General features: G+C 35.4%; 1 protein-coding gene and 1 pseudogene across 2 annotated transcripts in view; one reads left to right on the top strand and one right to left on the bottom strand.

Annotated features, from left to right (window-relative positions):
- Nucleotides 1-26,645, top strand: part of Zfp804a (zinc finger protein 804A) — a 209,751-nt gene that overhangs the window by 58,543 nt on the left and 124,563 nt on the right. The gene's annotated exons all lie outside the window — the stretch shown is intronic.
- Gm13677 (predicted gene 13677) lies at nucleotides 13,653-14,458 on the bottom strand (annotated as a pseudogene).

Consider the following 26,645-nt stretch of genomic DNA (forward strand, 5'->3'; position numbering starts at 1 on the left):
TAATGAATAGTTTATTGAAGAGGTATGATGAATACTACATTTCTATGTGTTTATTGACATGTTTATTGATTAGTGAGGGATTTTGCTGTTTTAATAAATTAGTGGTTGTAGATTATCCTCTAATAATTATGACCTCACTAACATTGAATACTTAGCTAGGCTTCTAGTCTGAGGCATGGGCTCAGAGCACTTATGGTTATCCCCAAGTTATATGCTTTCTCTTTTTATATTAGTTTGGCCTGGTTACCAGGATTCATTTCCTCTAAAAGCTGTTGCATATTCTCTCTGTACTCCCTCATCGTTCTTGGTTATCCATCCCTACCCACTTAAGTCTTTCCATTCGATTATTCCATTTTGCTCTTCATGCCACCTGAGTTATGTATTTCTTCTCTTGACTACATATCCCATATGTTCTCTTACTAGTTTTCTGACTTAAATAGGCACTTCAATTTAAGCATATTTATTTAAAGATCCAAAGCTAGCAAACATATGTGAAGGAGACAGAACACATAATGTTTATCTTTATCGATATTGGTTACTTCACTCAGAATTATGTCAGCTCCAACAGCTTATCTGTGAAAAACATAATTTATTTTTTCCACAGAAGAAGAAAGTTATGTTTTATATATGTACCATTTTTTCATATGGGTTGGGTAGTTTATTAGTAATAAAAATGCCAACTGATCAAAATAAATTTTCAGGTTCAATGCAATAACCCCATCCAAATGCCAATCTAATTATTCACAAAAACTACATTTTAATTTCAAATTCATACAAGAACAAAGGCTTAGTTTAGTTAAAAAATCCTAAACAATAATAATTAAAAAAACCCAATAGTCTCTGGTATTTTACCATTTTTGTCAAATTTTCTTATGGGTTAATGAAACTAAAAATTACCTATGCTAATCTACTTTCATTGTGCAGTAAATGTGACTATGAGCAAAATTATTCATATATACATATTTTATAGCTATCATATATACATATATAAACCTATGTACATATACATAGACATGCTTATATATCTCCAAATATAATTTATACAGTGAAATAAAAGAGACTTACTATATTCATGTAAAAATACTAAGGTTTTAGTTCTACTGCAACTTGATATGCTATGGTTGGTTCATAACCACGGGAGGCCTGCTCTTTTCAGAAGAGAAACAAAGAAAAGAGAGGGAAGGGGTGGGGACAGAGAGGGAAAGTGATGGAGAGGAATTAGGAAAGATGTAAAAATACTTATTTTTTCCATAGAAATGCAGTTATATTGGTTGTTGGGAATTTTATTTATTAGGAAATACAAAATAATCCCCATAAATGCACTTATTATATACTTATAAAAATTTGTTTTGTATCAACATCTTTGGACCCAGTAAAATTACATAAAACGTCAATAGACATTCATCTTCTAATAAGCTATATTCCCTTGCAAATACTAACCTTTAGTTTCCTTTTGTCTTTAGGATTATTTTATTTTTGCTGATAGAATTATTCTACTAATATGCATCATTTAATTATCATCCATGAACAGCAGACAGTAGGAGTCATTCTGATGCTTCTTAATCGTATCTCTATCATTCTTATGTTTGCCTCCATAATTAGCTCAAAATGAACAAAATGTACAGTCACATGATAAAGGCATATACCCATAAATGTGTGAGCACAAGGATTATTTTCAACTTCTTATGTGTAAACTTTTAAAAAATCATATTAAGTCCTCCAGGAAGTACCTTTGTTCACCCTAATAACTTTGTTACCAAATGTGGATTCACTTGCCAGGAAATTTGAAAATGATAATAAAGATTAGTTTAAGTAAACAAAATTCAAGCAAATTAAAAACCAGTTTCCTGCTATGAAATGTTTCTTCAACAAGAGAAAAAGTGTTGGTGATGTTTTAAAGGTTACTATACCACAGATATTTGTTTTCTGAAAAGTGCGACCCTAAGGAGAGTGAACTTATAGAGCCTACCTTCAGAAGGAAGACAGGACATCAAGTGAGGGATGGGAGTGCCATCCCACAGTCATATCTCTGATCCGTATTTGTTCTGTCTGAAAGAATTACCGGGATGGAAATGGAAAGGAGTCTGAGGAAAAGAAGGTCCAGGAACAGGCCCAAAGTGGGATCCAGCTCAACAGGAGGTCCCAAGGCCTGACACTAGTACTGAGGCTATGGAGCACTCACAAAAAGGGACCTAGCATTACTGCACTCTGAAAAACTCAATAAGCAGCTGAAGAGTCAAATACAAATATTTGCACCAACCAATGGACAGAAGCAGCAGACCCCTGTTCAATTAGGGAAGGCTTGAAGAAACTGAGAAGGGCCATTCTGTAAGAGGAACAGCAGTCTCAATTAATCTGGACCCCAGAGATCTCTCAAACACTGGACCACCAAACAGACAGCATACACCAGCTGATATGAGGCCCCCCAACACACATACAGTAGAGGACTTCCAGGTCTGTGTTCCTTTAGAGACGATGCACCTAACTCTCAAGAGACTGGAGGCCCCAGGGCGTTTAGAGTTCAAGTGGGGTGGTGATGATGTGTGGGATGTGGAGCAGTCGGAGGGTGGATGGGGAGCAAGGGAATGGAATTTGGAGTATGAAAAATAAATTAAAATAAAATTTAAAAAATTCTGAAAGTACATGTCACCCTGGATATTAGGGAAGCTACTTCAACCACACTACTAAGTGACTCAGAAGGTATCAGATTTACAACCTCAAGTATACTTAGACATATAATACGGTTTTTTATTACTTTTTACAGATCATATTTTAGATAATTTAGGATGTCAGTTTGTGTACCTTTTATATTTGAGTAAGTTGCATTTCTCTGAAAAATAAGCTTCCACTGTAGATATGCACATTTCCCATGCTATGTGTTTTCCTTGGAAGTAATATTTTTGTAATTATTTTGGGATGCTTTGTAGCTTTCAGATTATCCTACCATTTGCTCATATGAAATTCTGCTTATTTTATACTTATTTGTAATGACACTTGAGCAGGGAGAAAATTCCAGCTTTAATGTTCTACTCTGCTTTTATCTTGCAAATTTTTATTGCCCAATTTTCTGTCTGTGTCTGAATTCTCATGAATTGTGTTGTCAGTATAATTGCTATTTCATTGTAGATAAATATTCTCCTTCTGTCTGGTGGCTTTATGTTTTTAGCATCATTACTATTATTATCATTATTTTCAGAATTATGCATTTTCCAGTTCAAATCCTTTAGTTATTTGTTTTCTAGTCTCTTGCTGGAGCATCATGTTTAGATTCTCCTTGATCACTTTGCATGTTATTTTTTTATTATTATTATTTTCTTAACCTCTGGGTTTCTGAATCCAACTGTACACCAATGAGTGCATAAGGGAAGGAAAATATTCAAATTTCCATGAAGTTATTAGTGGAAAGGAAACATTTATTTAAAATTATTTATTTATTTATTTACACTCCACATTTTATTCCCCTTTCAGATCACCCTCCAACTGTTCCACATTCTATACTTCCTTCCTGACCCCTGTATCCACAAGGATTTCCCCCACTCCCACCCCTCTTCCCACCAGACCTCTAAATTCCCTGAGGCCTCAGTCTCTCCAGGGTTAGGCCTCATATCAGTTGGTGAGTGCTGCCAACTCAACACCAGTGGTCCGATGTTTGAGCGATCTTGGGGGTCCAGGTTAATTGAGACTGGTGGTCCTTCTACAGGGTTACTCTACTCCTCAGCTTCTTCCAGCTTTTAAGGAAACATTAATTAATGTTGCACAAGGCAGACAGCCCCAAGATTTGACTCCTAAGAAGAGCTGAGAAGAGCAATCTTCTGCAGGTACATTTGTCATACTTTCCTAATCACTTTGTACATATGTGTCATTCTCTGCAGTCCTAACAAATGAAGACCAGAATGCCAGAAATGCAGTGTAGTAAATGAAGATGTATCCGCAAAGAATGAAAGTCAGGCCAAAGAAAATTAAGAGTTCCTACAAGTAGATGGCTTGTGGATTAAATCTCATTATACCACTGCTCTCATTACACTGTTCTTTAGGTCTGCAACAGTTGGCAAAGCTCGTGCTCATACCTGTAACCCACATCAAGACACAAGTGTAACCTCAAATTAATCACCATTCAGCTGGATGATTTTGTTATAATGTGAAATGTATTCATTTTTATAATATCTGTATCTAGGTAAAGAAATCCTGCATGCATATATGCAAGAAAAAACCCAATTAAATATAAAGTGACCATGCATTTGAAAGTGAACAAGGAGGAGTATTTTGAAAAGTTTAAAAGGTAGAAAGGAAACAGGGAAAGATATAATTATAATATAATCTAAAATAAAATTAATATTTTATGAATTTATTACATTTACATCTTGGACTTCAGTTACATATCAGTAATATAAGAGTAACAATGAAGGGATGTTTTCTTTAATAATTCAAGAGCCAGCTGTAATAATGTATTATATGGGAAATTGTCTACACTGAAGTAGAAGTCAATATGTACAACAAATAAAGGAAAAATAAAATAAGAATTATTTTTAAATAAAAATTAAGTAAGACTAACAAGGGTGAATGATGTTTCTGGTACAGTGTACCAGTAAACCTAGCAGTAGGAGCATCAGTATTTGGAATTTGCAGAAAGCTGGATCTTTAAGAGGAGGCAGCAGCACTGCCAGGAACTTGATGCCAACCACAGATCTACAGAGAAATATACCAGCGTGGGCAATGCCTATCTTTAAAAGCCTAACAGGGAAAATAGTGAAGAGAGGAAAACAGGATCCAAGGAAGAAGGAAAAGAAAAAAAGAAGGGAAGAGAGGAAAGGAGAAAGAGAAAAGGGAGAAAAATTGGAGGCTGATTTAATCCCCATGTTTTTCCATCTCAAAAGAAAAGGAAAATAAGAGAAAAATATCTACATTTGTTTGATGCTGAATAAAGCTTGAGAGGTTAATATGAACGCGTTGTAGACAACCCACAGCTCCCTTGGACTTTCCTTTTGAGAATCTTCATAGTATCCATGTGGTTTTGAGTCCAATTCCAGAAACTTTATCTGTCTGTACCCTGTACTCTGATTTGTCAATTGCTAAGGATGCTTTATTTAAATTACATTCATCTGTGCTGAGCCTCTTCACAATAGATGTTACTCACAAGTGCAAGAGTTTCTCAAAGCCTATGAGACACTGCAGTCTCCTGTTTGATGCCGAGCTGCAGTATGGCAGACTTGACACAAACAGAGCTCATTTCCCACAGCATGTGAATCATCTTCATGAGCTGACAATCCATTTAAGCATCACTCTGTGTGCCTCTATCTTCCTGACTGCTTCTTTGACAACTTTAACTTTGGCCACTTTTTAAATGGGTAGCCGGCAAAAATGGGCTAAGAGCAAACTATAGCAGTGATTCAACAATGTAGAAGGAAGGAAATTATTCTACCAGGTAAAAAACAAACAAACAAACAAAAAAAAAAACAACAACCAACCAAACAAACAAAAACAAATACCTCCAAGAAAACTTGAAAGAATACAGTTTAAAAGCATGAATTTACATTTATTTTAAGAAACAAATGAACTCTGTCAAAATGTCATTCATTTTGCTGTGATATTTTATGTCATGTACCAAACAACACATACAGATAACAATAACATCACATGGTAACCATACTGACATTATACATGTTGGACATGGTGTGAATCCAAAGAAGTTTCTGTGTTTAATTATCCAGTTTTTATGTGCAGGATGATATATTATAATGGGCTATATGCTTGGAATTTCTAAATAATATCTTATGATTTAGAGTATGATATAACAAATTTATATGACCCCAAAGCATAAGGAATTTCTTAAAAGATGGAACAAAGAGATTCTAAGAACTGGTGTACTATAAGGAATGTTTTCACACTAATTCAATATGGCTGTTGCACACATGAACTTATATCAACAGTGTTTACATGAATCCTGAACAAGCCCTAGCCAAGAAAAACCAGAGAAATGCTCCAGCATGGAGAAGGGTAGGGCTCTCAAGGTCCTGCCACTAGCTAAAATGCTATTGGAAGCTGAAGGCATTTGGTAGAAGGATCACTTTACACTGGGTGGGTGACCACTATTACCTTGCCCATGCTCTATGAGGTAACCACTCATACATATGCACCAATATATGTATGAGCAACACTCATTGGATTCATTGGGTTATATTTTTATAATGCTCATGAAGTTGGAAGAAAGATTTTTCTGGGAGCTAGTGATTAGCGGGAGAGCAGAATTAGGGGTGGATATGACCAAGATACATTGTATGCATGTATCAAACATTGCAAAGAATAATAAAACAAAACAAATACAGTATTTATACTTTTTGTACAGAAATACTGTTAGGGTGATTTTTGTTTATAGTTAATCTCTGAATTTTACAGATTAACCCTATTAAATCGGTGACTTTTCAGTCTTGATAGTATAGAAGAAACTGAAGCAAATATGTTTAATACATTCGAATGGATACTTGATTAGTTAATAAAAAAACAATAGCCTTCTGTCAGCATATACATTTTCTTCCACAATTATTGTTTTTCTGTTCATTGAATGAAATTCTTTATTTAATAAACAAGGTATAAAAAATACATAGATTGATTAGGCAGGATGAAAAAAATGCCTACATATAAATTTTTATGTATAATAGTACTACTTGTATGTATGTTTTCAGAGCTGATAATTTGGTATTAGATCTCAAGTTGATGTGCTATTGCCTAGAGAAGACTAATTTTCTCCCATTGTCAGCATTCTTTAGTTGTTCATAGTTTGGGAAGAACTGAGGGCCAATCTTTTTCTTGGTCCCTTGCATGCCTTTTTTTATCCTCATTTAGCTCATGGTTAGGCAGTTGTGTACTTGAGACTTTATATATGTAGAATCTGGCATTCTAGGAGACACAATCTCACAGCAAACTCTGGATTCCTCTGGCTCTTATTATATTTCCACCATCTCTTCAACAATGATTCTTGAGTCTTAGGTGCTAGAGTTTTGTAGATATAGCCTTTGAGACCTGACTCCACTACCATGCATTTAGAGTGGTCATTGATTTATGTAATGGTCTCTGTCTGTGGCAAAGAGATGAGAAGTGAGGGCAGAATTTATTTATGGGCTTAAGAACAAATATTTTGAGTGTCGTTAAGGATGCCAGTTTTGTAAACTGGTGAATTCATTAACCTTGGTGTAGTGTTAGGTGAAATTCCAAATAGAATTCCAGACATGCTGAGCAGGTATGTACTCACTGATAAGTGGATATTAGCCCAGTAACGTAGAATACCCAAGATATAGGATACAATTTGCTAAACACATGAAACTCAAGAAGAACGAAGACCAAAGTGTGGACACTTTGCGCCTTCTTAGAATTGGGAACAAAACACCCATGGAAAGAGTTACAGAGACACAGTTTGGAGCTGAGATGAAAGGATGGACCATGTAGAGACTGCCGTATCCGGGGATCCATCCCATAATCAGCTTCCAAACGCTGACACCATTGCATAATCTAGCAAGATTTTTCTGAAAGGACCCAGATATAGCTGTCTCTTGTGAGACTATGCCAGGGCCTAGCAAACACAGAAGTGGATGCTCACAGTCAGCTATTGGATAGATCACAGGGCCCCCAATGGAGGAGCTAGAGAAAGTACCCAAGGAGCTAAAGGGATCTGCAACCCTATAGGTGGAACAACAATATGAACTACCCAGTGCCCCCCAAAAGCTCGTGTCTCTAGCTGCATATGTATCAGAAGATGGCCTAGTCGGCCATCAGTGGAAAGAGAGGCCCATTGGTTGTGCAAACTTTATCTGCCTTAGTACAGGGGAATGCCAGGGCCAGGAAGTGGGAGTGGGTGGGGGTGTGTGTGGGGGGAGCAGGTGGGGGATTTTTGGGATAGCATTAGAAATGTAAATGAAATAAATATGTAATAAAAAATGTAATCAAACCAACCAACAAACAAAAAGATTGTGATTAAAACTATGCTAATGTTTACTTATAACAGAATAAACTTTTCATTATGGATACATGTTAATTGGGAGAAATGCAGAAACATCCATGGGCATATGAGGGGCTAGACACTTGAGATTCTTGCTTAATTTTGTTGATGTTTGAGAGCTAAATGATGTGATAGAAAGAATTCCAGACTCAGTTTTCTCCAGCCCTTTTGCTACTATATTCACTAAAACAGGGACTAGAAGGAAGTTATGTTGTTAAGCTGGTGGAGAGAGGACATGAATTATTAATTCTGCAGTTATCTCCTACATGCAAATTAATTTCTGAACTTTAGGGAGTTAATTGTTATAGAAGAATTGTTCAGGAGCCTTTCTCTGAATTGATTAGACTAATTAGATAAACTACTCATTCTTCTTACTATTTGATTTTCAGTATGTATCTTATCTATTTTAAAATAAATTTTTGCCATTTAACCATCTTTGTGTTATGCAATCATTTTGTTACTACATATGCATACATCCACAAAATTATATGGCATATATTAGACTTCTGTTTCATTTAATGATCACTAGGTAAATTTTGATATAGTTAGGGATTTCAAAATAGTTTTTCATATTTCACAATTTTTCTGTAGGTTTCTGCCAGTTTTAGTCATTAGTAAAAGATTTGGATATTGTGTACACTTCATGTTGACAGTCAAAATATAGCCACTGTAAGGTCAATTTGATGATTACCCAATTCCACATTTTATTTGATTCAATATGAAAGCCTTCAAATAGATTTTTTCATATGGTTCCCATCTTTTTTTATTGTCCCCTTTTCATTGAATAGTACATTTTCTGAACTGAGACAGTATGCCCAAGGAGAGAAAATTAGGGGGTGAATAAGGAAGATATAATGTGTGAAACTGCAGATTTGAGCACATAAAAATGTGGAATTTCAGGAGATCAAACATAAATATTTCAATAGCTATATTTAGGAAAGATTAGAGAAATAGCTTATATATTTTTCTACTCAACATGAATATTTTAAATTGACTCTATCTGAAATTTTATCAAGATCTCCATCATGTCTTCATCTGACATCTTCAATCCTATTTCAGTGGGCCTTCTTCCTTAGTGTACCTTGCTCTGGGTAACATCATGTACTCATCACTTCCTTGTGGCATGTGTGAGTACTTTTTTCTTGGTAACCTTTTATTGGCTGCCAGGAATGTCTATTAGCTTGATCTTCTGTTCCTTATTTAGTTAGCTGTTCCTTTAAAACATAAGTCTGGCCAGATGTACCTATAAGCAGGCAGATGGCTCTGCACTGATAATTGCTGATAGGGAAGTAGCTCTCTCTGAGGGTGTGCTTCTGAAGCCATCTTAGCTCAAAACGGATGGATAGCCTTTGCCCTTGACAGGAATCCCATTTAGTCCTATGTGCATAGTAAAAAGGAGCACAGGCATTAGCATTTAATATAAAAATAGGTAAATATGTTTGCTGGCAGTGAGGATGCAGTAACTATAAAATATTGTAGGAAAGTGAGCATATGTGCAGGAGAGATTAATTTCTAATAACAACCCAGTTAGTATACCATTGGATAATTTCAAGTGACAGAAACTAAAGTATGTAGTTTGGCTTTTTGAGGTAACAACTGATTTAACTGTTTCATTTATGTACTTCAAAGGCCCAGGAAGCTACTGAATACATGTAGTCTGGAATTTTCTAAGGAAAGTTTTATATTTTTACATAAAGGAATGTTACTGCACATGTTGCCAGAAAATTCAGTGCTCAAGACCAATATCTATTTTTTTATTTAGATATTCACCATTTAGTAACATTATCAAAGAGCAATGGAAAATCCTAACAAGTCACACTGATTGTATCTTTGAGGAAATAAAATGTGAACTGTGATTCAAACAGGCTAAAATATGCTGACTTCTCAAAGAGTACTTCTTGTATACTTTTAAGTTAGCATCTTAATTCTTCAAGCATCTTCATACTTAATTTTAGACAAAAGCCTGAGAAGCGAGCATCTTCAAAATAAAATATATTTTGTGAGAATAATTTGTTTAAAGTAATGTATAATGAGATGCTTTCCACCTATATGTTATACTTATGCAAGACTATTTTAATATTACACTTACTTTTTTATTGTATATGTGAGGGTTACAGGGAAAATGTGTGTGCCACAGCATTCATGTTGAGACAGAACAACTTGTAGGTGTTGGTTTTTTGTTTCCACTGTGGTCATTTTGTGGGACTTTTTAGGTCTTCATGTTTGTGGCAAGCATTTATACCTGCTGCATCAACTCTCTAGTCCTATGCAAGCCCTTTTTCATATGGAAAGTAGAGTGATGAATTTTCTTAATGACACAAATTGGGCTAAAGTGAATATATATATATAATATCATAAAGTACAAACCAATATTTATATTAATAGTAATGAAATTATAAATAAATTCTTGTACTGTGACTGCGATATAAACATAATATAAAGGTAAGTCCATTTATCTGAGCATACAATTTGAATAATATTAATTTTATCTCAGTATAATTAAGGGAAGTGTTTTCGGATGAATTAGTACTTTACTGTTTATTATGCTTATGTGTATTTTTTGAAAATGTCTTCTTTCTTACATATCACTTTAACAATTGTGTTTTGCTCAGTAATCCATATGCTCTCAGAATTTATGCTTGGAGGGACTTGTACACATCAGGATACAGGCAAAGTTTCCACAGCTTCCAATGTAAGAACCATAACACATAGTCATTAGATAACTTGCTTGTAGTAACTGGTGTGTGTTTGTGTGTGTGAGTGTGTGTGTGTGTGTGTGTGAGAGAGAGAGAGAGAGAGAGAGAGAGTGTGTGTGTGAGTGTGTGTGTGTGAGTGTGTGTGTGTGAGTGTGTGTGTGTGTATGTGTGAGTGTGTGTGTGTGTGTGTGTGTGTGTGTGTGTGAGAGAGAGAGAGAGAGAGAGAGAGAGAGAGAGAGAGAAAGAGAGAGAGAGAGGTTGTTTATCTTCTTAAGCTTAGATCATAACAGTTCATATCAATGACACTTTTCTTGTTGATTAAGCACTCGTGGAACTAAGCATTAAATTTTGTTAGGAAAACCCTATCTCGTCTCATGGTGTGATTGTCTTCCCTGAGTATAGCATCATGTGTAGAATTCATTATAGTCTTTCTTGAAATCCCAGGGGAGTTTATTCACAGATGTAGATTTACTGCCAGCCTTCTGTAACTGTCTGTTTGGCCTTCTCTGTAAGCACAAAGATGAGAAATTATCCAGAAGAAGTAAATTCAAGAAGTGCATTAAAAATAATAAGCATCATTTCCTGTCAGCAGGCTAGTACTTTATAGTTTCTGACACTTGATGCTGGTGTGGTGACAGCCCCTGTGATTTATGTGCAGGATCCTATGTCCTTTCAATGGCTCAAATAAAGCCTGCATTTCACAGCTTCAAAAAAGGTAAAGGAGACTGGAATCAAAATTTGTTTATTTTATTGATTTCCCCTAAGTGTATTTAATTATTCATTGAGGGGTCCATTTAACACTCTCCTCTATTTTTAACCAATTAAATTTACATTAAAGATTTATCAATAACATTTCAATAATCAATGATATTTCATGGCATTTGACAACTAAAAAATTTTTTTCTATTGTAGAAAAATACATGCCCTGTATTACATCAGACAAATGATATATTTCACATCATAATATGTTTCACATCATAATAAAGAAATGACTTTATTGTTGGTTCTTATTAAATATATTCCTTCTATGACTATCAAAGGAAAATATTATAGAAATTTATTATTATGGGAATATAAACTATAAGACAGCATATGGAGAGTTTATGCCTTAATTATTACCATAAAATGTAACAGAGGAAGCACAATGACATCACTATGACATATAATATGGTTATTTTCTATAATCTGGCAAACATGCTTTAAAATGTGTAAAGATTTTAAGTCCCTTCATTATTAGAGAAAAATCTAAACTTGCATTGCCAATAATAAACATTCCCAAGACTGTAACAGTTTCTCCAATGTCCCTTGACGAGGACAGTGCAGGAGACTGAGAGCTCAAATTCATTGCTCATAAATCCAGGCTTATTGTTAGGAGTGCTATATTTTCTATTCTTTTCTTCTTTTGTATTTTATATTCTTACACCATTGTTTCATCTACTTGCTATTGTTTCATTTACGTGGTGTTTTCTCTGAAGCCCAATTTCAGAGAAAACACGTTTTCAGGATACCTTACAATTACTGCTTGGTTCTTCACTATTTTCTTAGAAGAAAAAAAAATGTAGATTTTATTGTTTTGTGTTTGACTTTCACTAAATTTATACTTCAAAGTATTTGAGCTTAAATGTACTTAAGATAACAGTTTGCATGCATGTCAACACATGTATGTTTCTTTTCAATTTAGCTTTCATTTAGATGCAAAAGTGTAACGTTCTCCATTGATAAACTATTTACATACACCTTTTCATTTTTGTAGTTCTAACCTACGGCTAAAAATATCAATTGGAGTTAGTAAATATCATGTTTCATTTTTCGTAAAAAACAAAAGAGGACACAAATTTGGGAGAGGAACACTGGGGAGTTATAGAGTGGGAAACTGAGAGGAAAGAGATGAAGAAACACAATTTGAAGAAAAAATAAATCAGAAAAAATTGTACAAAATGCTCAATAAGATTAAACTCATGGTTAAAATTATTATTCAAATTATTTTTCCTTCTCATTTTTTTCATGCAATATATTCTGATTAGTTTTGCTTCCTCAATCTCCTCTGAGACCCTCCAAATCTTCCCTCACATCAGAGTCCACATCTTTTCTGTCTCTTTAGATGACATGCACCTAAACAACTATAATAAAGTGAGGGAGTAAAAACCCACAATCTGGAATAGGATGAAACTAAGAGACAAAGAATAGAAAAATAGCCAAAGAGAAGCAAGAAGTACATGTGTGACAAAGAGACACACATGTTCATGCACACAGAAATCTATAAACACAAATTTGGAAGTAATAACATATATGTAAATGACATGTAACATTCTATTTATTTATTTATGTATTTATTTATTTATTTATTTATTCATTCATTCATTCATTCATTTACACACACTCCAGTTTTTATTCCCATCCCGGTCTACTCTCTGACTGTATCACATCCCATACCTCCTCCCTGCTCTGTATCCATAAGGATGTCTCCACCCCCACCCCCACCCCACCAGCTCTGTACTTTTTAAATTCTCTCCAAACCTCATTAGACAAGAACCTTTAAAGATGTGATTGAGTTTATTGTGAAGGTAACATACCCTCTTATAAAAGGCAAGATAATATAAAAATAATAATGCAGAATGGAGACTACCAAAAATGGGTTATGGAATGACACAGTTATTGGGGAAGAGGAAGAAGGTGAGTGGTGTGGGTGGTCAAGATACATTACACATATATGTGAAACTATCAAAGAACAAATTTAATTTAAAAAAAGCAAGGTTCTTTAAGGAAGACACATCCCCAAACAATAGTCATTTCATAAACCTGTGCCATTTTCAATCAGTAATTTTACCTAAAAGATTGTTTGTCATTCCAGAAGTTACTATAAGTTTAATGCTCATATAATTTTGGTATGTAAAATATGTATATCAATTTATCAGAATTATATTTCTATACACATTTATATATTTTAGTATATATTTAATATGGGGGGTTGCAGTGAACTTTATTGATGGTATTTAAGAGAGTAGGGAGGGCTTCTTAGTCCAGTCCTGTTATTATGGGGGTCTGGGATGGAAATTGTGAGGGAGATTCTCATTGTTGAAGACTGAGTTGGGATAGGGACTCCTCAGCAACCGAGGGCTTCTCTCTTGCTCTCAGTGTTCTTGCTGGGTTGGTTGGTCCGGTAGGAACACTGAAGGCCATGCCAGTGAACTTCCAATTTAGCTGTGGGACCTTGCCCACAGCTTTGGCACTACCAGTGAATGCAGGGATGATATTCTGGGCAGCCTCATGGCCATCATGCCACAGCTTTTCAGAGCATGGACTGTGGTCATGTGCTTAGCCCAGAGAATCTAAGCAGTTGGTGGTGCAGGATGCATTGCTGACAATCTTGAATGAATTGTCACATTTCTCATGGTTCACACCCATCACAAACATGGGGCATTGGCAGAAGGGGCGAAGATGATGACCCATTTGGCCCTATTTTTCAAGTGGGCCCTGGCCTTCTCCATGGTGGTGAAGATGTCACAACATACTCAGCATCAGCATCACTCCATTTGATGTTAGTGGGATCTCGTTCCTGGAAGATAGTAATGTTGACTGTGCCATTGAATTTGCCATGGGTGGAGTCATACTGGAACATGTAGACCACATAGTTGAGGTCAACGAAGGGATCGTTGATGGCAACAGTCTCCACTTTGCCAAGTGGAGAGCAGATGCTAGCCCTAGTAACCAGTTGCCCAATATGGCCAAATCCGTTCACACTGACCTTCCCAATTTTGTCTACAAAATGAGGCTGGCCCTGCACAAGAAGATGCGGCTGTCTCTGGAACAGGGAGGAGCCTAGTATACATTTTAAATTCGTTTTTAGAAAAATTTCCCTTGTGCCTATATATTCAAGGCTTTCCCCCCACTTTCTCCTCTGTAAGTTTCAGTGTCTCTGATTTTATGTGGAGTTACTTGATCCACTTAGACTTGACCTTAGTACAAGGAGATAAGAATGGATCAATTAGCATTCTTCTACACGATAACTGCCAGTTGTGATAACCACCAGTTGTGCTAGCACCATTTGTTGAAAATGCTGTCTTTTTTCAACTGGATGGTTTTAGCTCCCTTGAAAAGATCAAGTGACCATAGGTGTGTGGATTCCTTTCTGTGTCTTCAATTCTATTCAGTTGATCTACCTGTCTGTTGCTGTACCAGTACCATGATGCAGTTGGTTTTTTTGTTTTGTTTTGTTTTGTTTGTGGTTTTTTTGTTTTTTGTTTTTTGTTTTTGTTTTTGTTTTTTCATCACAATTGCTCTAAACAGCAATGGCTTGCACTGTAAGATCAAGAATTGACAAATGGGACCTCATAAAATTGCAAAGCTTCTGTAAGGCAAAAGAAACTGTCAATAAGACACCAACAAATTGGGAAAGTATCTTTACCAATCATAAATCAGATAGGGGACTAATATCTAATATATATATAGAACTCAAGAAGATGGACTCCAGAAAATCAAATAACCCTATTTAAAATGGGGTACAGAGCTAAACAAGGAATCTCAACTGAGGAATACCAAGTGGCTGAGAAGCACCCAAATGTTCAACATCCTTAATCATCAGGGAAATGCAAATCAAAAAAAAAAAAAAACCCTGAGATTCCATCTCACACAGGTAAAGGCTACGTTCAAAAATTCAGGTGTCAGCAGATGCTGGTGAGGATGTGGAGAAAGAGGGATATTCTTCCATTGTTGGTAGGATTGCAAGCTGGTACAACCACTCTGGAAATCAGTCTGGCGGTTCCTCAGAAAATTGGACATAGTACTACCAGAAGATTCAGCAATTCCTCTCCTGGGCATATACCCAGAAGATGTTCCAACTTGTAATGACACATGCTTCACTATGTTCATAGCAGCCTTATTTATAACAGCCAGATGCTGGAAAGAATCCAGATGTTCCTCAACAGAGTAATGGATACAGAAAGTGTGGTACATTTACACAATGGAGTACTACTCAGCAATTAAAAACAATGAATTCATGAAATTCTTAGGCAAATGGATGGATCTGAAAGATATCGTCCTGAGTGAGGTAATCCAATCACAAAAGAACACGCATGATATGCACACACTGATAAGTGGATATTAGCCCAGAAACTTAGAATATCCAAGATACAATTTACAAAAAACATGAACCCCAAGAAGAAGGAAGTCCAAAGTATGGATACTTTGCTCCTTCTTAGAATGGGAAACAAAATACCCATGGAAGGAATTACAGAGATAAAGATTGGAGCTGAGATGGAAGAAAAGACCATCCAGAGACTGCCCCACCTGGGGATCCAACACATATTCAACCACCAAGCCCAGATACTACTGCATATGCCAGAAAGATTTTGCTGACCAGACCCTGACATAGCTTTCTCTTGTGAGTCTATGCCAATGCCTGGCAAATACAGAATTGGATTCTCATAATAATCTATTGGATGGAACACAGGGACCCTAATGAAGGAGCTAGAGAAAGTACCCAAGGAGTTAAAGAGGTCTGCAACCCTATAGGAGGAATAACGATATGAACTAACCAGTGCTCCCCAGAGCTGTTTCTCTAGTTGTTTGTTTAGCAGAGGATGGCCTAGTGGGACATCAATGGGAGGAGAGGCCCTTGGTATTGTGAAGATCAGGAGAATGCCACGGCCAGGAAGCATGAGTGTGTGGGTTGGGGAGCAGGGTGGGGAGAGGTTATAGGGGGCTTTGGGGATAGCATTTTAAATTTAAATGAAGAAAATATCTAATAAAAATCATTTATAGAACACCCATGGAAGGAGTTACAGAGACAAAGTTTGGAGCTGAGATGAAAGGATGGACCATGTAGAGACTGCCATATCCAGGGATCCACCCCATAATCAGCATCCAAACGCTGACACCATTGCATACACTAGCAAGATTTTATTGAAAGGACCCAGATGTAGCTGTCTCTTGTGAGACTATGCCCGGGCCTAGCAAACACAGAAGTGGATGCTCACAGTCAGCTAATGGATGGATCACAGGGCTCCCAATGGAGGAGCTAGAGAAAGTAGCCAAGGAGCTAAAGGGATCTGCAACCCTATAGGTGGAACAACATTATGAACTAACCAGTACCCCAGAGCTATTGACTCTAGCTGCATATGTATCAAAAGATGGCCTAGTCAGCCATCACTGGAAAGAGAGGCCCATTGGACTTGCAAACTTTATATGCCCCAGTACAGGGGAACGCCAGGGCCAAAAAGGGGGTGTGGGTGGGTAGGGGAGTGGGGGTGGGTGGGTATGGGGGACTTTTGGTATAGCATTGGAAATGTAAATGAGCTAATTACCTAATAAAAAATGGAAAAAAAAAGAACATAGTTAACTGTTATCTAGGGCTGAATTGGATGGTACTTAACCACTGCACACATACAAATTGAACGATACCTAAACTACTGCATACATATGGAAGTTTGAATTTCAGATGAACGGTGAATGGTTGAATTTTTTTATTTTATTTTGTTTGTTTATTTGTTTGTTTGTTTTTGTTTTTTCCAGATAGGGTTTTTCTGTGTGGTCCTGGCTGTCCTGGAAGTCACTTGGGGGTGGGGGTGGGGGTGGGGTGTCAAGCTTATCTTAAATTAATTCAGATTCTTTTCTGAAGTTTGTGCTGATCTCCGATACCCCTCCTCCCTGTTGTCTTTATTCAGGTTAAAAAAAAAAAAAAAAAAAAAAAAGAAGAAGAAGAAGAAATTTAGAGGGCTGTGTGGGATACATAGCTAAAAAGTTTGGTGTATATTGTAGTATACCTTCCTTCTAATTCTGGAAAGTCTCTGGTTGTATGTAAAGTAGGACTTGCATAAAATGTTTGTCTTATTTCAGGGCTGTTCATATGCACTAGTAACCCCTCTGTGGTTGCTGTAAGTGGTGAGGAGGGTCAGTCTGGAAGTGAGGTCCATCAACTGAAATGACAATCATCAGTCACTGAAGATGCTTCCCAGAAATACTAAGAGTTTTAAAGGGTTCATGGGCATTACACACAGATAAACTTAGATGTTCATGCCGATGACCATCCAGAATTGCTCAGTCTTTCATGGATTGCAATACTTTTGTTTATCTTTCTAAATGTATAGTCAGATATAACAAGAAAATATAGACAAATATAATTTGCAGTAGGTTTCTAACACATTATATGAGCAAAAGCTAGATTTCCTCTTTGTCAAATTATTGACTAATCTTAGCATTTTAAATTTTTACTGATCAGCAAGATAATTTCAACCTCTATTCATACAAAAATACGATGAATCATTTGATGAATTGAAATAATTATGTAATGTCTGCTACCAATCTTTATGTTTCCCACAGAATAATTTTAATTTTGTAATCATACTGTTGATTGTACCCCTAGCAATCAATTATCTATTGGGTTATTTTAGAGCTACTAATGTGGAAGTCTTATTTCTATGACAATAATTTCAAAGAAATAGGTGTCTTTATTAATGTTTCCTGTGACAGGAGACAACTTTCTGATAAGAGAAAACAGAATTAATGAGTAATGATATTTTTTTTAAAACTCTGAACTTTTTGAAATTAAAGAAAATTAGAGACAAAAAAAATTAAATGAGGACAATGAATGGCTTAGTGTTAAGGAAACACAGACTCCAAATGTAAACAAAAGCAGGTCAAGGTCTCAGTCTTATCAGTGTTGACTCTTTTTAAGACATCTATTCCTATCCACTTTGTATAGAGATAGAAAAGACACGACAGAAATACAACTTCCCCATATAAAGATGAACACCAGATAGACCTTTTGTTCTTCTTATAAGCCCTCTTCACATTTCATGAGGAATGTTAATGGATCCAATCTTCTGAGGGTCTATTGTGGATACAAAGAGAGCAACAGCTGTATGAACAATCAAAGTTGGTAATTTGCTGATGGTTTAAAGTAGAGGTGTGAAGATATTTTAGAAGTTACTCATAAGAAAACAGCATAACTTTGGGAAAATGAAAAATTTCTGAGATGGGCTACCGTATTGTTTTTCTGGTGGCCACAAGGCTGCTATAAAATGTGACAGGTTCTGAAACCGCCATTCTTACCCATATGTGAATTGCTGAAAAATGATTATTTCAGAGAATACAATGGCATTCTCATTGAAATAATGTTTCATATCATTTAGATAAATCACTAAGGGTGAAATAGGAAGGCTTGTATTGCTAATTTTGCAAATAATGAGTGAGAATAATGGAGATTTTGAGCCTAGCTTTGGGTAAATAGAAAGCTTCAGACCAAACTGGACAATTAGTACAAAGTTTTGTCTCAAGTTGAAAAATTACATATAAATAAATAAATAAATAAATAAATAAAGGATGTAGTTTAGTGGTGAAGTTTGCTGGGACAGGCCTTGGGTTCAATCCATAGTATCCCCAATATGAAAAACTGACTTGTTATATGGTTTAATACAGGATTTATACACACACACACACACACACACACACACACACACATATATATATATATATGAATATTTTAAATAATAAGAAAAATTAGAAAAAATACACTTTATTAATCACTTGAAAATGATTATACTTTTTCATTGTCGTTTGTGCATTCTAAATTTACATAATTGTGATCAAATAGCATATTAAACATGCTTATTAAACTATTTGTTTATTTTGATTATAAATATTTGCCTAACCATAGTGATTTTGATAATTTAAAATGAATGTGATAATAAATCATCTTCTAGAACATTAAACCTTATATATAACTAGTGATACATTTATATTTTAAATTGTTATTATTTAATGTCTAAACATAATGATTCCTTTGATCAATACATTATAATTTTCATAAAATATTATGTTTTAGAAAAAATATTATGATAATTGCTGCATATATGAATGCGAAACTGATAATAAACTATAATAAAGACAAAAGACACCGTCAATAAGACAAAAAGACCACCAACAGATTGGGAAAGGATCTTTACCTATCCTAAATCAGATAGGGGACTAATATCCAACATATATAGAGAACTCAAGAAAGTGGACTTCAGAAAATCAAATAACCCCGTTAAAAAATGGGACTCAGAACTGAACAAAGAATTCTCACCTGAGGAATACCGAATGGCAGAGAAGCACCTGAAAAAATGTTCAACATCCTTAATCATCAGGGAAATGCAAATCAAAAACCCTGAGATTCCACCTCACACAAGTCAGAATGGCTAAGATCAAAAATTCAGGTGACAGCAGATGCTGGCGTGGATGTGGAGAAAGAGGAACACTCCTACATTGTTGGTGGGATTGCAGGCTTGTACAACCACTCTGGAAATCAGTCTGGCGGTTCCTCAGAAAACTGGATATAGTACTACCGGAGGATCCAGCAATACCTCTCCTGGGCATATATCCAGAAGATGCCCCAACTGGTAAGAAGGACACATGCTCCACTATGTTCATAGCAGCCTTATTTATAATAGCCAGAAGCTGGAAGAAACCCAGATGCCCCTCAACAGAGGAATGGATACAGAAAATGTGGTACATCTACACAATGGAGTACTACTCAGCTATTAAAAAGAATGAATTTATGAAATTCCTAGCCAAATGGATGGACCTGGAGGGCATTATCCTGAGTGAGGTAACACATTCACAAAGGAACTCACACAATATGTACTCACTGATAAGTTGATATTAGCCCAAAACCTAGGATATCCAAGATATAAGATACAATTTCCTAAACAAATGAAACTCAAGAAAAATGAAGACTGAAGTGTGGGCACTATGCCCCTCCTTAGAAGTGGGAACAAAACACCCTTGGAAGGAGGTACAGAGACAAAGTTTGGAGCTGAGATAAAAAGATGGACCATGTAGAGACTGCCATATCCGGGGATCCATCCCATAATCAGCTTCCAAATGCTGACACCATTGCATACACTAGCAAGATTATGCTGAAAGGACCCTGATATAGCTGTCTCTTTTCAGAGTATGCCTGGGCCTAGCAAACATAGAAGTGGATGCTCACAGTCGGCTATTGGATGGATCACAGGGCCCCCAATGAAGGAGCTAGAGAAAGTACCCAAGAAGCTAAAGGGATCTGCAACCCTATAGGTGGAACAACATTATGAACTAACCAGTACCCCGGAGCTCTTGACTCTAGCTGCATATGTATCAAAAGATGGCCTAGGCGGCCATCACTGGAAAGAGAGGCCCACTGGACACGCAAACTTTATATGCCCCAGTAAAGGGGAACGCCAGGGCCAAAAAAGGGGAGTGGGTGGGTAGGGGAGTGGGGGTGGGTGGCTATGGGGTACTTTTGGTATAGCATTGGAAATGTAAATGAGCTAAATACCTAATAAAAAATGGAAAAAAAAAGAAAAAATATTATGATAATTGCTGCATATATGAATGCGAAACTGATAATAAACTATAATAAATTAATTCTATCAAGTGTCCAAACACTTTAAAAATTTAAACTATTATCATTATTGCAAAATTTATAATTAATTGCACTTCAATGTGAATTAAGAGATCATTAACTAATCAAGAAACTCAATGAGATTTGTGAAAGGAATAATTAAGTTAAAAAAGATGGTAGGTTTTTCTTTTTTTTGTTTGTTTGTTTGTTCTAAACAGGAAGCTTGAGAAATAAAAGCAGCTGAGTTAGTCCCCACATTCCCTGTGTTTGTTTCTGGATTTTAGTGTTTGTGATATCAGTACAAAATCCATATGAATCATAGACTTTGAAACCTTGATTTGACAAACACCACATATTAGATGCCAAAACATCAGAATATAGTGTTGATTTCATAGAATGTTTTAATCACAATGCATAAACCTGAGTACTGAGAAAGAACAAGAAAACAGTACATGAAATCATCTATCCAAGATTGCTGAGTAGGCTAGTGGGGGATAGGAGGCCAAAGAAGAAATCACTCATCAAGATTTAGAAATCCAAAGATGTAAAAGTTCTCAAAGCTGAGTGGTATGTTGATCTAAAATTAGATAATATGAGAAATTGTCAACACGAAACAACTTACATATTCTAAAATTATGGAAATATGTTTTATAATATATTATGGTGTTTTAGTAGTTGGTTGCCATTTGCCTTTTAAAACTTTGCAGTTGATAGCTTGAGAGAAGATTGTGATCATCTGGGTCATTGGTTTTTAAACAATACTCAGTGATGCATAGACTTCACCATGAGACACTGGAGATTGACAGGGAGCTTCACTGAGCCACTGTTCTCCACTCAAGCTTAGCTATACGTTTCACATTTTTAAACATTTTTACATTCATGACATTGAAAATGTTTTAGCTGGTTTTACACAAATGAGATAAAATCTGATTCATTATGAGGCTATTCCGTGTCATATGTCAAAAACAGATTTTTTTCTCTTAATTCATGAGATAGTTTATTAAAAGCTGAATTTAGGATACAAGACAAGTATATTTCTTCTTATAGCCCCAACTGTGTTAGTGATGTGTAAACTCTAGTTATGATAAGAGAGATACCCATTCATTCAACCATTATAAACTATTGACAGTTTTAAAACATGTTAGGTTATATGTTTAATTCTTCAATCTACTCATAAGTTAAGGAAAAATATGAATTTTAATATCATTCTCCAGAGAACTACAATAATGAACACTGTCAGAGGTGGCAGAGTAGAGAAAGTGTCATGCTGAAACCTGGAATAGCATAAAATGTTTTTTTAGCAAAGTTCTCCAGTCAGGCAGAAAGAAGATCCTTGAATTCAAGTATTAAAAATAGGATTTAAGGGACTCAGGGAAATAATAAGACTAAAAGAAATGTAAATATAGATTTTAAGCAGGGAGGTTAAGAGAAGGAGATGTGATCAGAAAATAGTAGCCATCTGGACCACTCTGGCTAAGAGTCACAGTGTATTTTCTTTACAATTCATACAAAGACATTTGAAGCTATTATCTTCAAAAGATTATTAATAAACAATAATGAGATCACAGAGTGGAATTTAAGGAAGCAGCTTACAAAATTATAAGTATAAAGTAAATTTGTAGAATACAGGAAATGAAGGGGTCACCACTGTTTAAAAAGTCAGCTGTATAGTTTGCAATAGTACCAGAAAGTATTTGGAAAGAAGTGCTTCCCAAGCCCTACCTAAGACTCTACACATTTAGGTATAAGCTGTGTTCGTTGCTATAGTAACGTCAAATATATACATGCAATTATCCTTCTGTTGACAAACAAGATTCCCAGCAAATGATAATATACCTAGAATTTTTGCTTCTGGGGGAAGCTTTGATCACAATTCAGGATGAATGAGTGGTTCTATTCCTTTCCAAAGGTCTATAATTCCATGACCTTGTTTCTTATCTCTGTAATACTATCTATTAAGTTACACAATATCCCAGGACACTAAAACTAAAGGTTGTTGTCTGCCAAAGTGTTTTCCCTGCATCAACCTTGGCACTTTAATGTGTTTTGTTATTGAAGAACTAGAAAGTATCTTGTTCAAATACTTTGTGTTTCATGTAGTTTGCTTCACATAGCGAATGACAGTGAAGCCTCTTTCATATTGTAGACAAGGAAGTTTATTAGATAAATAATAGGGCTTGTAGATATACAACTTATGTTTTCTTTTGTTATTGTTTGAAGTTAATAGTACTAGGGGCAGTGTATAACCCATCACTCAAAGTCTGTTCACTTTTCAGTTTGGTGCTGAGAGTTAACTATATTTTAGAGTAGAGATAGAAGGTTAGGGTCATATCCAGATAAAATAATTATACTAGGAAGAAAGCTATTTCTCATGAAAGACAGTAATATTTCTATAAAAGAAACCCAAATGCTTTGTTATCGAGAAGTTTGTGTCATGTATGTTGTTTTACCAGTCAACAGTAAGAGCAATTGAGGAGCTTGAGTTGATATGCCCACAATAACTTGTGCGACTGGGTATTAACATTAACACAAAGCACATAGTTAACATGTATGGAGTACTAGAATGGACACCTAGATAAATTTGGAATTGTGTGGCTGAAGATACAGCTGAAATAGATAATGAAGAGTCTGTGTACATTACACAATATGAGCAACATATGGTCACATTTATAATTGGCAATTGTGAGTGATAAAAAGAGCAGAGAAAGAAGAACTAATTTCAATCTGAATGAGGCTTCTAAATGCCATTCTAGGCATCCTTACCTTTTCTTACCATTTAAGCCTTTGTTAAAATCAGCTTTAATATAGCAGAATAGATTTTCATTGTTGGTATTTTGAATGTAGTCAATGAGCTGAATATTTAGACATCATTACGCTTAATCGTGTATTGATTAGGATGAAAATTAAATGCTGAATCCAGGTAACTAAATGGCATCAGGACATCTGGCATAGATGATAACCCATGTTCCTGCCAAAATACATAGCTTCACTGTCAATGTGGAAAGTAGCCTTGAGCCAGCTCTGGCATTGACAATAATTATTCCAACATGGTACACTATGTTACACCAAAAGGGATGATAAAATAACAAAAAATGTTGTAATGAAAATGAAGCTAATGTTGTCATAGTCATCATTCAAGAAGATTCTACTACTTTGATTGATGGCACCTACTAACATATGATAAATGTTATGAATAATGAGAAACATAACTTACTGAATCCATACCACATAATGCTGAGTAATTATTACAGCAATCATTACAATTTTATAGAGGTCCAAACCAAAGTCATGAAAAGCATAATCAATACCTAAACCCATGCTGATAATGTTGGCTAAGGTTGGTAAGTTTTGAAGCAAGAATACTAGACCAAATTCATCATTAAATGCCATGTTACTTTGATTTTTAACAGCAGCGCAAGAAAGAACGATAGTTTTCATAAGAACTGAATTTATTAAGAAAACTGTGAACTTTATGTACTCATTATGTACAGATCTTATTCAGCAAGCTTGGACACAGCCATAAAAAGCTTTTCAGTATATAATTAGTGATATTATTTTTATTTTTGGAACATATCTTGTGCTTATTTACATTTATATATGAAATCCTAGCAAAGAAGCTGTATAAATTCTAAACATGACTCAGGTAAACAATTTGGAAAGGACCCTGGGTCACTGGCAAGACAGAAAGTGATGAAGAGAATGATTTTTACAGCCTTACCTTTTCATAACTACACAGTCTATAAGAATAATTACTGCTTGAACTTTTTAAAAATAAGTGATGTGCAGTAGATAGACTGTTATGTTCCATGACAATAATACTTAATGGAATAGAACCCAGCAAACGAAGCATTTCTTACGAATATAATGTCAGTGACTAACACTAAGTTTATTATATAGACAGCACAGAAAGGAAAATCTAGTGCCTTTTTGTCTTCAAATTATGTTTTAGTCATTTTACAGTGTTGTCTACAGTTATCAAGTGGGACAATTATCATCCAATTTTACTAACAAGAAAATATCTTCTTTGTGTCATCATAGCATATACTAAAAAGATTATGTCTATAGGGAAATTTAAGAAGAGGGAAAAGTCCATGTCACCGAATTTCTAGAATGATCAAATGGGTATTAACTGTGTGATTTTCTTAATAATATGGTCCATTTTTCCCTCTAATTTCTCATAGTAATAATATAAAGGCAAATAACATGCTATAAATACATGGAACAGTCTCCCTGGGGTAATAACTATTAGAGTAGAATTACTAACTACGAACAAATTGCTGCAATTACAGTTACATGGGTGGAAGTGTATGGTCACTCCACCTCACTAAAATCACATGATCCCAGAATGTCTCTTCCCAGCATTAATTGTAAGACCTTCTCTGTATGAAGGGAGGTGCTTACTGATTTTTCATTTGTGAAGTACTATAATGTTAAAAGGAGTTCTTCAGAATTTACATTCTGGAACAAACACAGGTCCTTCAGCAAATGCCTTTATATTTCTGTACTAAGAACTGCAAAGAAACAAACAGGGAGAGTGTAGAATAAAAATTAAGCCAGTGTTTACCTTAATGGAGAATTTCACTTTTTCTGCTGTTGGTATGAGTTTGAAATCCACAGAACTTAATACATGCTTTAATTGTAGTCAGTGACTACTTACTTCATGGAAATCTTCAAGATTCATGGAAATCTTCCTCAGTAGGCTTTCTCAAATTTAAATTTACAATATGACATGAAAATGAGTGTTTAAAAATTGAATACACAGCTTCTGCTACATATGTTCCAGAATATTGTCTTATCTTGCACCAATGAGAGGGGATATGCTTGGTCCAGTGGAGGCTTGTAGTCTCAGAGAAGGGGGATGCTAAAGATGCAAGAAGGGAGTGGGTAGGTGGATGGGGCAGAGCTCCCTCTTAGAGGCAAAGGGAAGAGAGGATGGTATGGGCATGTGCAGAGGGGAGACGGAAAAAGGGGACAATATTTGAAATGTAAATAAATAAAATAATCAATAAAAATAAGAAGAAGAAATTGAAACTTACCATAAAGTATGAGTTTATATATAACCTATAATGTAGAAAGGTATCTCATGCGAACACATAAAAATTGCCACCAGGCTCAGTATTATTAAAGTGGAAATGAGATAAAAGACATAACGGCCTCCAAAGTATGCATATTGTTCCTATTGACTTCTGTGGTTGCTGTTCACCTCTCTGTCTCTGTCTCTGTCTCTGTCTCTGTCTCTGTCTCTCTCTCTCCTCTCCATTTCTGCCCACGTGGTTATAAACCTAGTTTTCTATATAATTTCAGTTAAATTTCCATAATTAAAACTTGTCCTGAATTTAGATAATGTGGCTTTAGAAATATCTGATATGGAAAGGTTACTATGTTTTAATGCTATGATACTACTTTTGGCTTATGATTTTTCTCTAACATTACTGAAAAGCTAATCAAATACATAGAGTTGAATAAGGACTCTAAATTTGAAGTAGCAACTGGGGACAAGGACAAGAAATGACTAACTTTGTGGCTTCTTTTTTGAGAGAAGATTACAGGAGGATATAGAATTAATATCATGATGACATCTAGATACAATTCATAA

Source organism: Mus musculus, chromosome 2, assembly GCF_000001635.26.
Source record: "Mus musculus strain C57BL/6J chromosome 2, GRCm38.p6 C57BL/6J".
Lineage (NCBI taxonomy): Eukaryota > Metazoa > Chordata > Mammalia > Rodentia > Muridae > Mus > Mus musculus.